Here is a 16,913-nt window from a genome sequence, read left to right as displayed (position 1 = left end):
CAGGCACAAGCAAAAGCACATGCCATGCTTATACCTACCCCTCACTTCTACCGTCTACCCTATGTTGCCACCCATGAAGAACTAATTAGCTGCCTTATTCTAAGAAGGACCTCACAGAATTTCTATAGATAGACTTTTCTCCATAGTCCTTCACTTTAGAAGTCGATGGGCCTTATTACGACATTGGCAGAGGGGTTTCCTCCATCACAAATGTGACTGGTATCCTGTCCACCATATTACGATCTCCATTGCATATAATGGGATCGTAATAAGGCGGACGGAATATCTGCCACATTTGTGATGGAAGAAAACCCCTTTGTCAAGGTCGTAATAGGGCCCTTAGTCTCCAGCCCCAGAGGGAAGCTGTATCTACTCTCCATCACGTGCCGTGCTAAAGCATGGACCATCTAAAGTGCATCCTTCTGGTCTCAGCACTTAAACCTTCATGACATATAGAGTCTTTCTACTACACACTTGCTACATATCCAGCACACATACATCCACATAGAATCTCAGCACAAAGGTCCGTGAGTCACACTGACTGTTCTACTGGTCTTGAAACTCAGTGCCTCTTTGTTGGCCTTTCAAACATTTCTTCCACATAGGTATCTCCTACACCCTATCAACCTATGTCTACCTCCTCAGAGTTTGATAGATCACTTGTCCGGTGCTGAAACTATCATTGCTGGCAGTGAGAGCCCTTTGATACTCAGAATCTCTTCATGGGCCATCTGAGATTATCTATCTGGAGCCCCCACATCCTCTTTTCTGCTCATCAGAGCCTTCAAATGATCCTCCCCTTTTCTGAATGCCACACCCCTTTAACTCTCTTTATCACCCATTAACTATTTTTGCTGACTTAAGCCCACTGAGTTTCTCAAGCCCTTTCTACCGTCCTTCAAAGATCACACTCCACTTCACCCTCCAACTTTACACGCCTCTGCCAAGTTTCCGTCCCTCTACCCTCTGTGCCAGCATCAGACAGCAACTGCTATTAAGAGTGTGACATACAAGGCTTTTTATTTAGTTTGCATGCTCTAATTTTCCAGTAAATGCTTATCAGTGCCATTAGTGGGCCACAAAACACAGAGGTTTCTAGGGGGTGACAACATAAGTAGCATTACTGAGAACCATTTACAAAAAGGATATTCTAAAACATGTGGCCTACAACCACATAGGTCTCCCCTGCTCCCAGTCTTATTCCCACTTCTCCAGATCCTTCTATATCTTCAGGCTGGTGTTGGTTCTCTATTTGGTCCTGTTCCAAGTCCTCCTGTTTTGGTCCTCCTGGTCCTCTTCCTAGGTACTCACATGACTAGTTTTCATCACCATGGTGCAGGTTTCCTGAATTTAGCACTTATGGTTCTAGTCCTCCTGGACTCTAGTTCTCTTAGTCCTCCTCCTGGTCCTTCCATGTCTTAGCCCTCCCTGGGCCTCTTGATCCTGGTACTGCTGTTCCTCCCCACCTTGCTGGTATGGAGGGTCCTTCTCTAACTAGCCCTGTTGTCCTAGTTCTCCTAGGTCTGGCACTTTCAGTCCTCCTGGTTTGGGTCATCCTGATTCTCCTTGACTTGGTCCCTGTCCTCATGGTCCACCTGTACTACGTCCACTGGTAAATATTAGTCCCTCTGGGATGTATTTGGTCATTTTGGTGCTGCTGTAGTCCGATTGGTCCTCTTGATTCTGGTTGTCCTGGTCCTCTTTACCCTAGCCAGTCTGGTCCTGATGCCATAGTTCCTGGAACTCCTGCTCTACGTAGATCGTCAGGTCCTGCCCCACTTGGTTCTGGTTCCACTGGTCCTCCTAGGACTGTTTCTGGTCCTGTTTATCCTGATTCCTCTGTCAGCCCCTTAACATTTCATGAGAGCAGTTTCCAACAAGCTCACACTAGCTATGGATGAGCGTTATCTTCTACAGCCTTGTGCCGGACCAATTGTATGTCTCGAGGTAGAGACCGGCTGGCCAGACAGTGTGGGGTCAGATAGCATTCTCTCTTTGCATAGTCTTACAATGAGTTTACACAACCAAAAAAGGCATCCAAAGTAGGTAACTCCCCAACAAGCTCCTCCCCTGCCTCCCTGCATTAAAACTGTCCACTTCCCCAACATTGCAGAGCGCCTGTCATCCCAAATTAGTGCACACCAACAGGGTTGCTTGGCCAACACAAAAGGTTAATCCATGCGTTTCCCCCATCTCCTGCTTATTGTTCACTGTTGCCTATCCAGTGCAATTAAGCCTGGGGGTGAGGGGAGGAATTGCCACCCCACTCCAGGGCATGGCCAATGTCTACCTTTCAGATGGCAAACATGGCACCTCCCTCCACCTCGACTTCTCAAGGAGGCTGTCCCTCTATGGCACCCACTGGAAGTTTCTGTCAAGTCCCCCAGGGCCCCATCAGGCAGGGTGTCCTCTGCTTTCTCCAGTGTCAACAACCGTTGCCTGCTCTCCCTAGACTCCCTCTGAAGTTCTCAAGTCTCTCATTTTTCAGTAGATGGTGGAGTAGTATGCTGTCGCTGTGCCCTACATCCCACCTACTGGCCTCCAGCCCTCAAACCAGTTCCAGGCCTTGTTCGGGATCCCAAAGTGCCATGTCTTTATCTCCACAGATATCAGCAGCTTTTCAGAAACATAATGGAGTATTTGAGGTCTCACTGTCTCAAGACCCTCTTGAGTCACCAAAACTGTGCCACATCTTCTGTACACAGAGTGTGGAGTCTGAAAAGATGCTGATAGTGGCATTCTCATGCGAATTGATGGATTGTGTCAGGAGGCTTGCAGTAAAACTCTTATTCTGATGGATACAACTACCTGTGGATTCCTCACCTAATGAATACTCCCATGGCGCCAGCATTCGACGGAAATCTTCTTACTAGTCTCTGCACGTCGACGAGGACGTCACTCTAGCCCACGCGACGCCGTCTGACGTCATACAGGCAATAAGAGGTCCTCGCCGACGTGCCGATGACAGTTCCCTTTTTTCCGTGCATTCGAAACGGTTATCTTCGAGGGAGCTACTGTTACCTTCGTGGTTACAGTGTATTGTCTGCTGCGTAGTCTTCTCTGCGGTAATAATGTCTCAGAGGAAGTCGGGTTTCAAGCCCTGTCGAGAGTGTGGGGGCAAGATGTCAGTTACAGATCCTCACTCCGACTGTCTATGGTGTTTGAGCTCCGACCACGACGTCTCGACTTGCGATTCATGTCAACACATGAATCCGAAGGCCCTCAAAGAGCGTGAGGCCAAGTTATTCATGGCAAAGTCAAAGAAGAAGGAGAAACATCATAAGAAGTCTTCTTCGCCAAGGTCTCACCGGCGTCATCGAGACTCCCGGCGCCGTAGAGACTCGCAACGTCATTCCAGCAAGGAGTCTCGTTCGAGGTCACCTTCGGCTCGGCGTCGGAGGACTTGGGAGGTCAGCCCCACGGTCACGCCGCATCCTTCGACGCCGTTGCCCTCTCCGGCGTCACCGACTTCGCCTGGTCAGGCGTCGGTGATTGAGGTGGTGCAGCCTCTTGTGTTTTCTCCGGCATCGCAGACGTCGAGGCCGGCGTCGGGGTCGCCCTCGATCCAGGCACCCCAGTATCCGGCTTTTCCCACTCCTGGAGCCGATAGTACCGCGTTTCTTAATGCGATGTATACCATCTTTCAGCAGATGGCTCCAGGAGCTGCTCCGGCTGGTCCTTCGGGGCCCTTGGCCTTTTCGTTGGGTGATCCTGCGCCTCTTCGGCCGGCACCCTTTATGCCCTTTCTCCCTTTTGGGAATGTGGGCTCGGCGCCGGTGCCGGCGTCGGTGGCCGCTCCGGTGGCTTCGAATGTTTCGGCCCCGGAGGTTGCCCTTCCGTCGAAGTCAGGATTTTGCCCTGTGACTCCGGTTGGTCCATCGGCTCCAAGACCTCGTCCTCCGGCTCCTGCCTCGGCGCCGAAGCTGCCTGTGGCGCCGGACGCGGCGTCAGATGCTTCTGGAGATCGGCGCCGTTCTTCGACGTCGGCGGAGGCCATGTCGACTTCGCGTATCGAGGAGAGACTTCATTCGAGGAGGCGTGCTCTCCGTCTTTTAGAAGAGCAGGAGTACCAGCGAGTCTTAGAGGAGGGAGAGATTGGGGACTCTGGAGACGGACTACATGGTCTGGATACAGCCAGTGGGCTGGACACTTCCCCTGAGTGGGACCTTTCATCTCCAGGGGAATATACGGAGGAGGCTGCTTCCTTTCATGCTGTGGTGAGGAAGGCAGCGAGCTTTTTGGACCTGCCTTTGACGGGGGCAGAGGCGAAGCAGAATTTGCTGACAGAGGTATTGCATCCGGCCTCTGCTGCAGCTGAGCCTCTCTTGCCATTTAATGAGGCTTTGCTGGATCCGGTGTTGGAGGTGTGGAAGAAGCCGGTGTCTTCCTCGGCCGTTCATAGGGCTGTGGCCAGGAGGTATCGAGCTGCACCATCTGACCCTGGCTTTCTCTCTAGACACCCTACGCCGGAGAGCTTGGTGGTGCAAGCCTCCTGTTCCTCAAAGTCAGCGCCTGGTTCCTTCCCGACGGTGCCTGGAGACAGAGACTCCAAGAAACTGGATGCGCAGTCCAAGAAAATATTTTCGTCATGCAGTTTGGCGTTGAAGGCCACCAACGCAACGTGCATTCTGGGGAGGTACATCCATGCTCTGATGGATGATATTTCGTCTTCATTTACGGAGCTCCCCCAGGGTCTCTTGGATGTGGTCTCGGACGCCCAGGCTGCCGCAACCCAGATTATCCAGTCTGGGCTGGACACGACCGACTCGGTGGCCAGGGCGATGGGCACGGCTGTGGTGGCAAGAAGACAGGCCTGGCTCCGAAACTCAGGGTTTTCTGCGGATGTGCAGTCGACCCTGCTGGACCTCCCGTTTGATGGGGACAGACTGTTTGGAGCCAAGGCAGATTCGGCCTTGGAACGATTTAAGGAGAGCAGAGCCACAGCCAAATCGTTAGGACTGCAAGCTCCTTCTTCCTCTGCCTCTTCTAGATTTTTCAGGAGGTTTCGGGGATTTGGGCGTGGTTCTTCTTCCTCTTCCTTTCGGGGGAGGTTCCAGCAACCCGCCTCTTCCCTCCCCTATAGGTCATTTAGAGGGAGGGGGAGGGGTGGGGTCCGTACCAGAGGAGCCTCTCAACAGCACTCTGCCTCTTCCTCGTCCTCTGGAGGGGTGCAGCAGGGGAAGCAGCCTTAGGCTTCCACCGTTTCCCACTCACTCCTCTCCTGTAGGGGGAAGATTACAGCATTTTCTCCACAAGTGGAAGTCTATCACAACGGACACTTGGGTTCTCGGCATTGTGGGGAAAGGCTACGCCCTTCCCTTTCGGGAGTTCCCGCCCCTCATCCCGCCCCGCCCATCTTATTGTTCAGAAGAACACCTCCTGTTGCTAGAACAGGAGGTTCAAGTCCTCCTTTCAAAGGGCGTGGTAGAGTTGGTCCCAGAGCAGGAAAAGGGTCGAGGTTGTTACTCAAGATACTTCCTGATTCCCAAAAAGGATGGTCAGTTGAGACCAATCCTGGATCTGAGGATCTTGAATTGGTTCCTCAAACAGGAAAAGTTCAAGATGCTGACCCTAGCACAGGTGCTTTTGGCGTTGAACAAGGAAGATTGGATGGTGTCTGTCGACTTGCAGGATGCTTACTTTCATATCCCGATACTCAAGTCGCACAGGAAGTATCTCCGGTTTGTGGTAGGGTCGCAGCACTATCAGTTTGCGGTCCTCCCGTTTGGTCTTACTTCAGCACCTCGAGTCTTCACAAAGGTGATGTCAGTGGTTGCGGCGGAGCTCAGAAGGAAGGGGATAGCAGTATTCCCTTACTTGGACGACTGGTTGATCAAAGCCAAGTCCCCGGAGCTTGTGTCGCATCATCTGCAGTCAACAACCCAGTTGTTGTTCGACCTGGGCTTTTCGGTGAACGTGCCCAAATCTCACCTGGAGCCCTCTCAGCGCCTCCTGTTCATAGGGGCAGTACTGGATACAACATTGAGTCGAGCCTTTCCTCCGCCTCAGCGGATTCAAGATATTCAGGAATTGGTTCCAATGTTTCGAAATGGAGCGGTAGTTCCAGTCCTCAAGGTCCTTCGTCTGCTCGGTCTGTTCGCCTCCTGCATTCTGTTGGTCACGCATGCTCGCTGGCACATGAGGGCTCTTCAGTGGTGCCTCCGAAGGCAGTGGTCTCAACACAAGGGAGATTTAGAAGGTACTGTCAAGATCTCCAGAGATGCTGCTGTGGAATTGAAGTGGTGGATTGCGGGCAACAATCTTTCACAGGGAAAGCCGTTCGCGCAGTCGCCACAAGTGGCCACGGTCATAACGGATGCTTCCACCCTAGGATGGGGAGCTCATCTGGGGGATCTGGAGATCAAAGGGCTTTGGTCTCCAGAGGAACAGGTGTTTCATATCAATCTGTTGGAGTTACGGGCTGTACGTCTGGCTCTCAAGGCCTTCCTCCCATCCCTTCGTGGTCAGTCGGTACAGGTCCTGACGGACAATACTACCACGATGTGGTACATAAACAAACAGGGAGGAGTAGGGTCGTACCTTCTCTGCAGAGAAGCTCTTCGGCTATGGTCCTGGGCAAAGGACCATCAGATTTGCTTGGTGGCAAATCATCTGGCCGGGGTCTTGAATGTACGTGCGGACAGTCTCAGTCGCCAATTCTCGGCAGACCACGAGTGGCGTCTCCATCCAGATCAAGTCTGTTTAATCTTCCAGATGTGGGGGTTTCCTCGGATAGATCTGTTTGCCACTCGGGAGAACGCGCATTGCCCGTTATTCTGCAGCCTCCAGTATCCGATGCAGGGAGCGTTGGGGGACGCGTTTCAGATAACCTGGTGCGACCAGTTGCTTTACGCGTTTACCCCCATACCCTTGATTCCTCGAGTGTTGAGGAAAATTCGCCAAGACCGGGCCCAAGTCATCTTAATAGCTCCGGATTGGCCAAGGAGGGTATGGTACTCCGACCTTCTCCAACTCTCACTGTGCCCTCCGCTCCGTCTCCCTCTCAGGGCAGACCTCCTCTCGCAGTCGCAGGGGCAGGTTTTACACCCCAACCTCCAGAGTCTGCACCTACATGCTTGGAGATTGAACGGGGCAACCTGAGTTCCTTCTCTCTCCCGCCTGATGTAGTGGATGTTATCTTAGCGGCCAGGCGACACTCCACTAAATCTATCTACGCTAATAGGTGGTCTAAATTTGTTATGTGGTGTGGAGAGAGACAGATTGATCCCTTACATGCTCATCTGTCACATGTTTTGTCTTTTGCACTGTCTCTAGCGCAGAAAGGTTGTGCAGTGGCTACCATTAAGGGTTATTTGTCGGCCTTGTCAGCCTTCATTTGTCTTCCAGACCAACCATCGTTATTTAAATCCCCTATTGTTCTCAGATTCTTGAAAGGTCTTCTGAATCAATATCCTCCAAAACCATTCGTTATGCCTCAATGGGATTTGTCCTTGGTCCTGACTTTCCTTATGGGGTCCCCTTTTGAGCCTATGCATTCTTGCCCCTTAAGGTATTTGGTTATTAAAACAGTATTCCTGGTAGCTATAACATCTGCAAGGAGAGTGAGTGAGTTGCAGGCCTTATCGGTTAAACCCCCTTATATAACGTTTTATGGGGATAAGGTGGTGTTGAGGACCAAGGCTGCTTTCCTTCCGAAGGTTGTTTCACCCTTCCATTTGGCTCAGACAATCACTTTGTCCACGTTTTATCCTCCGCCTCATCCTTCAAAGGAGGAAGAAAGACTACATCGCCTGGACCCAAAAAGGGCGTTGAGCTTCTATATCGACAGAATGAAGGATATCAGGCTGGAGGATCAGCTGTTTGTCGGATACGTGGGCAAGAGGAGAGGAAAGGCAGTCCACAAGAGAACACTCTCCAGGTGGGTTGTTCTTTGCATTAAAATCTGTTACTCTTTGGCAAAGAAGGATCCGCCTGAGGGCATTAGAGCTCATTCCACCAGAGCTAAGTCGGCCTCTTCGGCCTTGGCCAGGGGTGTTCCTGTGGTCGACATCTGCAAGGCCGCAACTTGGTCGTCCCTTCACACTTTTGTGAAACATTACTGTTTGGACTCTGAGGTCAGAAGGGACGGTCATTTTGCACGGTCAGTGCTGCAGGATTTCTTGGTTTGACCATTTAGGCACCCACCGCCGGGCGTGGTACTGCTTTGGGACTCTATTCATTAGGTGAGGAATCCACAGGTAGTTGTATCCATCAGAAGAACGAGTTACTTACCTTCGGTAACGACTTTTCTGGTGGATTCATTAGCTACCTGTGGATTCCTCACGGTCCCACCCGCCTCCCCGTTGCCTTTTTGGTCTCTCCAAGCAATCCTTGAGTGTGCTCCTTTTGGTCTTCAAAGTTGCAATACATTTTGCATATATGATATTTGTATATATGTGTATATTTATATATAAATCTATATATATTGTGTATATACATGATTCGTATGTATAAATATATTTATTTGTTTAAAAAAAAAAAAAAAAAAGAAGGTTATATTAAATCTACAGCTATTTTATTGCAATGTTGTGTGATTTACAATATTAAGAGATGTTGCTTTGCTCTTTCATTACATTGGGTTATTATTATTCTCATGCACGTAAAAAATGTTGGTACTGTCATCGGCACGTCGGCGAGGACCTCTTATTGCCTGTATGACGTCAGACGGCGTCGCGTGGGCTAGAGTGACGTCCTCGTCGACGTGCAGAGACTAGTAAGAAGATTTCCGTCGAATGCTGGCGCCATGGGAGTATTCATTAGGTGAGGAATCCACAGGTAGCTAATGTATCCACCAGAAAAGTCGTTACCGAAGGTAAGTAACTCGTTCGTCTCAGTGATTAGTTATGCGGGCAAAGATATTTTGTGCCTCCATTCACCAATCATAGCATGCCTGATCTAGATTCAGGTGACTCTCTATGTACCCCTCCACCTCATTTGCCTCCTCAATTGACACCATGTTCCCACCAGGGTCTGTTGTCACTCCCTAGGACAGTAGTGTCAGTGCTGGGGGGATCACATCCCTTCTTCCTTAATGACTGGGGGTGTATTTGCATGGTAAAGCTCGCTTTTACTTGGCATGAGGGCCTAGGCTCTCCTCCTAGCTCCCTCTGTAGATCTGAGTGCAAAGTGGGTGTCTTCCCCATTGTCCTCCCCTCCTCTGCTCAGCCCAAGCTCAGGAGCCTCACCCCCGCCATGTTGGGGATGAGCCGCAGACACTTTCCAGACAACTTAGGGCTGGGGCACAGCACCTCCAACACCTTTGCCTCCTTCTGGTGCCACCTCTTTTGGCCACCAGGGAATGGAGAAGGCAGCCACGCAGTAGGCTCCAGCTTGGTCAGTCATCCCAGGCAGCCTCTTCATTGTTCATGTCACCTCAATAGGTTCCTTCCTGCTGCGGGAAAGGAACAGGGAGCTGATTAGTAGATGGATATTAGGGGATTTAGGCAAGTGGGTGCCGAAGGCACCTTAGCAAGTGGCCACCTTTCTCGATGGTCGGCCACTCCCTCCCTCACCCAAATTCTTGTTCATCAGTCCTCCTGATCCTGCTTGCTTGGTTTACCTAGTCCCCAAGTTTACCTGTGTCTAATCCTTCTGCTCTTGGTTTGTCTGATCCATGTAGTTCTGGTCTTAGTTCTGGTACTCCTTTGTCTGGTCCTTCTGTATTGGGTCCTCTGGTGCTGTCAAAACTGGCCTTTCCCTAGCCCTCCTATTCCCCTAGACCTCTGGTCCCTTCCTAATCCTGCTAATCCGCCTTTTCCCCCGGTTTGGATTTTCCACCTTGTTTTTGTCCATCTGATCCTGGTCCCTTCTATCATGCTCCTTCTAGTAAAGGTGCTCCTGGGTCTGGGGGGCGTGGCTTGCCGGCTAAGATGGCGGGCGCAAGCTGAAAGCGCTCCACGTCAGCACCCCATTTATCTGCAATTTAATTGGATCTGTGGAGCGGATCGAAGCTTCCAGCAGCGCTCATCCAAGTGCGGAATCCCCCTGGAGCAGGGGGAACCGTTCGTGAGTGCGGTGGGCCTATCTGGGCTGTTGGTGGAGCGACCGGCCTGCACGAGGAAACGTGGGGTACGGCCTGCTCTGAGGACGCCGTACGGCCGGACCTGTGGAGCCTAGTCTTGTGCGGTGCTTCCCTTGGGCTTGGAGAGAGCGGCAGATCGGAGGAGTCGCGTGAGGCACCCGATGCGACACTGCCCACTGGGTTGGGCTAAATGCAGTGGAACCAGGACCGCCGGGCAGAGCTGGAGGTAAGCGGTGGTCCCATTTGGTGGCACGAATTCAGCCGGAGTTTGCTGGTCCCGGTGGCAGCTGAGCGTGCGGGCCTGTTGGACTCTGCCGCCACGAGCACTGAGGGCCAGTCCATGCTGCCGCAGTGAAACGGAGGGCGATAGGTGAGGTGCCCCTTGGGCCCTTTTGACAGTGCGGGCCTGAAGAAGCCCATCTTTCCACCCCCGGCGACAGAGGAGGGAAGAGGCCGGGTCAGTACCTGCTGTGGGACCCAGAGCTGTGGACTGGAGTACATGAGCACTACCCCGTCTGACCGACTCCCACACACTGCGTATTTTTCACTAACTGGCTGGAACTGCCAGTCATTATTGAAGCTGATCTATAGTGGTGGTGAACTGGTGTGACTCCTGTGCAACTGGGCACAGCAGGGAGAGTGGTTGCTTGTGCTGCTGTGCCTGGTCCGTAATATTGTCTATGTAAGCGGGCCTCCTGCATGGACGGTAATACACGGGCTCCCACGCCAGTGACCAATGCCTTACGACAGAGCCCCCTCCTGGGCAACACCATGGCAGGAGCGGGTTGCCTCCGCTCTGGAACCGGAGCCAGACCGCAGACGCTGCAATAGGAGACTCTGTCCCTGGATGGCACTACATTGGATGCAGTGCTGGAAGCTGTGGAACACATAGGCTCCTCTCTGGAGCAAGCCTGAACCTCCTTGGAGGGCAAAATTGACAAGGTGGCCAGTGATCTCACCCTCCTACATGTAGACCACCACAAACTAGCGGGTAGAACCCGCATACTAGAGGATCAGCTCCAGGACCTAACGCCTAAGACGGACTTACTGGAGGTTTCACTTCACGATGTGTTGGACCGCATAGGGATGCTGGAGCGCTGAGCAGAAGATGCAGAGGGTCGTACTAGATGGAACAACCTCGGATTAGTGGGCCTACCAGAAGGAGCGGAAAACCCAAATGCGGTTGCTTTTGCTGAGACCTGGCCCCGGGGCCTGATGCCGGAGGGCTAGTTGACGCCCTTTTTCTTATTTGAACGAGCCCACAGAGTCCCTATTTGAGCCCGCCCGCTGGGTGTTGGACCACATCCATTCCTTCTCCGGCTTTTACACTATGCAGACAGAGACATTATACTACGAGCTGTGAGAACACTACCTGCAATCCATGTGCACAATGCACTGGTTATGATATTCCCGGATTACACCATTGCCGTACAAAGAGAGCGTGCATCCTTCCTGACAGTCAAGCGCAAACTCCGCTCCCTTAATCTGTCATATTCCCTTCTGTTCCCGGCCAGATTGCATGTAGTGGCAGATGATAAACACACTTCTTCAACACGCCGGATGAGACATGGGACTGGCTGGAATCTTCAGACTTGGTCAATTGGCGACACCCTGACATAACCGATATGGCGACCCGGGACCTACAGCCCTGTGGGCCACCGGCGTCGCGCCTCCATGTGTCCTCTGCCTTACACGCTGCGCTCTACCATGATTGCTTCCCCGCTATCATGCTGGATTAGGTGTTCTGCCCAGGCTATTACTACATTTCTAACACCTTGCCTACCCCACATCCCCACTAGAGGGGTCTTTTTTTTCTAGAACTCTTTGCGCTGCATCGGCGTACTACTTAGTTTTGGCAGATAGCTGTTGTCCCTCTGCTGTAATGGTATTCACTTATGTTACTATTGGGCCTGTTGTTGGTCCTCAGCTGTTTTGGTTATGTTCTGTATGGAGCCTATGTTCGCCCTGCCTGCTCCCTATCCCTATCCCTGGAGTTGGGCCATCAGTCCTCTGTACACTCACGGATCCACCATGAATCCCTTCAAACTCCTTACATGGAATGTGCGAGGCATACACACGCCAGCACGCAGTTATTCCATATACTCTTATCTTAAAAGGCATTCAATACACATAGCGTTCCTGCAGGAGACTCATCTCGTGCAACCTGAAGTGGCTAGACTGCAGCGGCACTGGCATGGGCAGCTTTATGCGACAGGTTTCTCCTCTTAGGCCGGGCTCCCCATTTGTAGCTGATGATCGTATTGTTGGTGAGCAGGGGAGTTACGTGCTGATGCTCTGGCGCCTTGCTGGCCGAGCCGTGATGTTGGGATCTATATATGCACCAAATACAGATCAAGCTTCTTTCTTACACACACTCTCCAATCTCCAGTCTCGCTGGATGACCTCCCCTGGTTATTGGGGGCAGCTTTAATAGTGTCCTGGACCCCTCATTAGACCACTCCTTCCCACCACTGCCCACTGCCCAACAGTAGCAGCTGCACTGGCTCTGCGCAACTGGCTCCAGCACTGGCAGATGGTGGATGTGTGGCGTCAACGCCATCCCACCACTAGGGTATACTCGTTCTACTATGTTCCACACCACTTACATGTCCGCCTTGACAGGACGGTGTACACTACTAACTTATATTCTGCAATACAACGTTCTGATTACCTGGGCCGCACTCACTCGGATCACATTCCACAGTTTCTGCAATTGGGGTGGGATACTCCCCAGTCCGCCGTCCCTTCATGGCGACACAGTCTGGAACTCCTGGAGGATGCCCCTTTTAGGGCCTCGTTAGCCAAGGCAATCCCCGAATACTTTGATCATAATATGGGCACGGCTTCCTGTGAACTAGTTGAATGGGAGGCATTTAAAGTCTTTATCAGAGGTCATTGTATGGGCACACAATGGCATTTGCGGAGATCTCTTGAGAGCGACTTGACCAGAGTGGAGAGGTCCCTGATGGGGTATGAATGTAGACAATCCCATACTGCACTGGACTCTCAATAACTTGCAAAGGCCAGAGCAGAGCACATCTCCTTTTTAGAGAAATTGCGCTACTTAAATTACACAGTTTACTCGGCTCGCACACTTGCTCTGGCAGATCGCTCAAGCAAGTTGTTAGCCTGGCTTATTCACCAGGACCAAGATCGAAGCCCTATTTTGGCAATTTGTTTGGCAGCTGGAAACATGCTCCACATTCCTCGGGAGATCCACTCTGAATTTACTGGGCACTACTAGTCGATTTACTGTTCTGCGATGTCAACGGACCTATAGTCGGGGATTACTTTTTTTCCGCACTTACCTTACTATGTCTGTTGGATGACCAATGTGCAGAACGGGAGGCACCCCTGATGTTGGATGAGGTGTGCTGGGGTATATTAGCTCTATCAGCAGGCAAAACACCTGGCCCGGATGTTCTTCCATCCAACTTTTACAAGTCCTTCTCTGTAATGCCTGTCTTCTCTCTCTGTATGAGCAGTCACTGCAGGAGGAGGTCTTGCCAGCTTCGAAGCACGAGGCGCTGCTGGTGTTGCTCCCTAAGCCGGGCAAGGACCCATCTGAAATGGGCTCCTACAGGCCGTTAGAGATGCTCAATACTGATTACAAAATTCTAGCCAAGATCCTGGCGGTCCGATTGGCACCTGTGGTCCCACAATTGGTACACTTAGACCAAAATGGCTTTGTGCCGGCATGGGACACCTCGCACAATATCCGGCGCCTATTCAGAGTCATGCAGTATTCAATGCAGAACTATCCTCGCACGGGATGCCTAGTGCTCGACCTGAAGAAGGCCTTTGATTCCTTGGAATGGTCTTACTTGTTCGAATCGCTGCTCCGATTTGGGTCCGGCCCACACTTCCTATGCATGATCCAGCTGTTTTATACTCGGCCTCATTCTAGGTTTAAGGTTGGTACACTTATATCTGACCCAATTGAGGTGGGAAGAGGCACTAGACAGGGCTGCCCCCTCTCTCCACTGTTGTTTACTTTGGCGATGGAGCCCCTGGCTGTGGAGTTCCACAGGACCTGGCGAACTTGGGGTATCCCACTGGGTGACGGCCTGAATATAATCTCTCTATATGTAGATGTTCTCCTTTTGTATCTCTGAGATATTGGCAATGTTCCTTCTGATATTGCAGCCACCCTTCATCGTTTTGCTGCACTCTCCGGCCTGCGAGTTAATTGGGTGAAATCATGCCTTTTCCCTTTTGATCTGGGACAGCCGGACCCGAGACTACGAATTTCTGGAACGGACATCCCTGGCAATCCTGGACGTTCTGTTACCTGGGCATACATGTATTTCATACAGAAAGGGACCTCCACGATGGTAATCTCTGCAAAGCAGTGTCCTCCATCTGGTCACAGATGACCTTCTGGCAGACCTTGCCATTCTCGGTGGCCGGTACGATCGCCCTCTTGAAAATGATGGTCCTCCCTCGCCTCCCATACTACTTCTCTAATTTGCCTCATTATGTTCCAGTTGGCTTCTCTGTTAATTTGAGCCTAGAATACGGGAATTCATTTGGAATCAGGGTCGCTGTAGGGTGGCGTTGAAAACGCTCTATCTACCACTGTCCCAGGGTGGCCTCTCGGTTCCAAACAAGGAGCATTATTATCTTGCCTCCCAACTTCAATGGGTAGCGCGTTGGCTGATGGGTCTCCAACTAACTGATACCTCAACCAATTCCCCACCCTGGACACTAACTCGACTACTGTATCTCTTTCACCCCCTTACTAAGCTGCGACCCCCGCGGAGCTTCTGCTTAAGGTTGCTCATCGCTGTTACCGTAGGTCCCTGAGTCTCACAAGTGACACTGTTCCCTACGCTCCAGCCCTGGCCTTACTGGGTGTACAGCGTGGTGCACATCGCACAACTGCCGCTGAACTGGGTCCTTGGCATGCAGCTGATCTGCATACTCAGGGTGATCTCTACAGCGGAGGTGTTCTGTTTCAGTTCGTTGAGCTTTCAACGGAGACGGTGCTGCCACTAGGGCAGTTTCTTTTGTACAATTTGATACTCCGGGCACTATCGCGCAGATGGGGAGATATGGCCTCCGAGCCTCCCACACTCCTACTGGTGCAATACTTGCAAGTTATGGGGCAAGGTAGACACCTGATTCAATGGTTCACTGATGTGCTTAGAGCCCTTACAGCGAATGCACATGCCACTTTACTAGCCACTTGGGAGGGAGATCTAACAAGACCTCTCACTGATGCCGCTTGGGTGGTGGTACCATCCGGTCATACTAATGTCCCCTGTAATGCCAGATTCCGCCTTATTCAATATTACATATTACACAGAGCTTACCTCGCGCCAACCCGCAGTAACAGATATTTTAACAGTGTGGATTCGGCTTGCCCTCGTTGCAATTTAATAGGGGCAGACTTCCTTCATATGTTCTGGTCTTGTCACTGGGAGCGGGTGGAGTTGGGCACGAGCTAAAGTTTTGTTACAAGTTCCTTTTATATTATGTACTTCTTTTTTTTTACTGTTGTTGCACCTACAAATACATCAATAATTTCCCATATGAAGGAACACGTTTATGCCAGAACTGGGCTGACCCTAGATCGGTTGAAAGTAACTCACGGACCTTACGTAATCACCTCATGCATTATATTGTTTTTCTTCCTCATGGAGTTTGAATGTATAAATCGTAAAATTGCTTCCTTCGTCTGCCAAATATCAATGCCTACCAAATTTTTACGGTATAAGCTGGCGCTATGTTAAATGGAGAAAATCAATAAAAAAAGATTTAACAAAAAAAGGCGCTCCTGGGTCTTGTCTTCCTCATCCCTGTAGCACTGGTCCTCCCAGTTCCCCTGTAATGGGTTACCTGGTTCATGTAGTCCTTCTCACCCTGTGATAGGGTCCCCCTGAATCTGAACCTTGTGGACCTTTTGATTCTGGTCCCACCAAGCCTGGACTTCATGGGGTTTGATATTCCTCCTGCTGATCTAAGGTTTACTGCTCTTGCGAGCCCTGGTCTTTTTCAGTTGTGGTCTTCCCAGTCCTTGTCCATTTGCTTATTGCACCATGGTCCTCCTTGATCAGGCCTCTGTACTCTCGGACCTCCTGCCTCTGATCTTTCTTTACATTGGACTCCAACTGGCCCTGTTTGGTCTGTCCATTTGGGTCTGCTGCTCCTTGCCCTGGTCATCCCCGTCAATCTGGTTCTGGCAAATGGGCTGGCCCCCCAGCCCTCCTCATCATTATGGTCCAGTGTATTCTATTCATTCTAACTCTGTTCCTTCGGTTCTTTTTGGCCTCATCCAATTTGTACTGATTCCCTTGTTTTGCATCCTCCTTGCCATCCTTCTCGACCTCGTCCCGGTACCCCTAATCCTGTTTTTGCTTGTTGTGCTCATCAGCATCTATTTGTTCCTGGTCCCTTTTGGAATTGGCACCCTGGTCCTTGTGGATTTAGTCAACCTGGACCTGGCTTTTCTTGTCCTGATTCTCGTGGCTCTGGACCTCCTAGCCCTCCTGGTACTCTACACTGTGTTACTTCCCCTCCCACTGGTTTTCATTTTCCTCCTATTGATCCTTCCTCCTTCAGTCCTTCTCCATAATGACTTTAGTGAGGTATAGCCTCTAAGCCTGTCACTCAGATTATTTTGGGGGGTTTCCCAATTTCTTTTGCTGAGAAAGCCCTGTCAAGGAAAAAATGAAAGCACAGGACCTTGCCCAATTAAAACACTACTTAGTATGTTAAAAACTAAACACCCGGCCCAAGGTACATTGGATGGTGACTAACATGTCAGTGTGGCTGAAGGGCCACTCACGATGTCCCACCAACAAGCATCTATACCTGAAACCCACTCCGCCTGATGAAGAGTATGAAAAAAGTGTAGCTATTAAGCAGGCAGCTGAGCGAAAAGGCACTG

This window comes from Pleurodeles waltl, chromosome 8 (genome assembly GCF_031143425.1).
Source record: "Pleurodeles waltl isolate 20211129_DDA chromosome 8, aPleWal1.hap1.20221129, whole genome shotgun sequence".
Lineage (NCBI taxonomy): Eukaryota > Metazoa > Chordata > Amphibia > Caudata > Salamandridae > Pleurodeles > Pleurodeles waltl.
The sequence above is the reverse complement of the archived record's forward strand: the minus strand, read 5'-3'. Positions refer to the sequence as shown.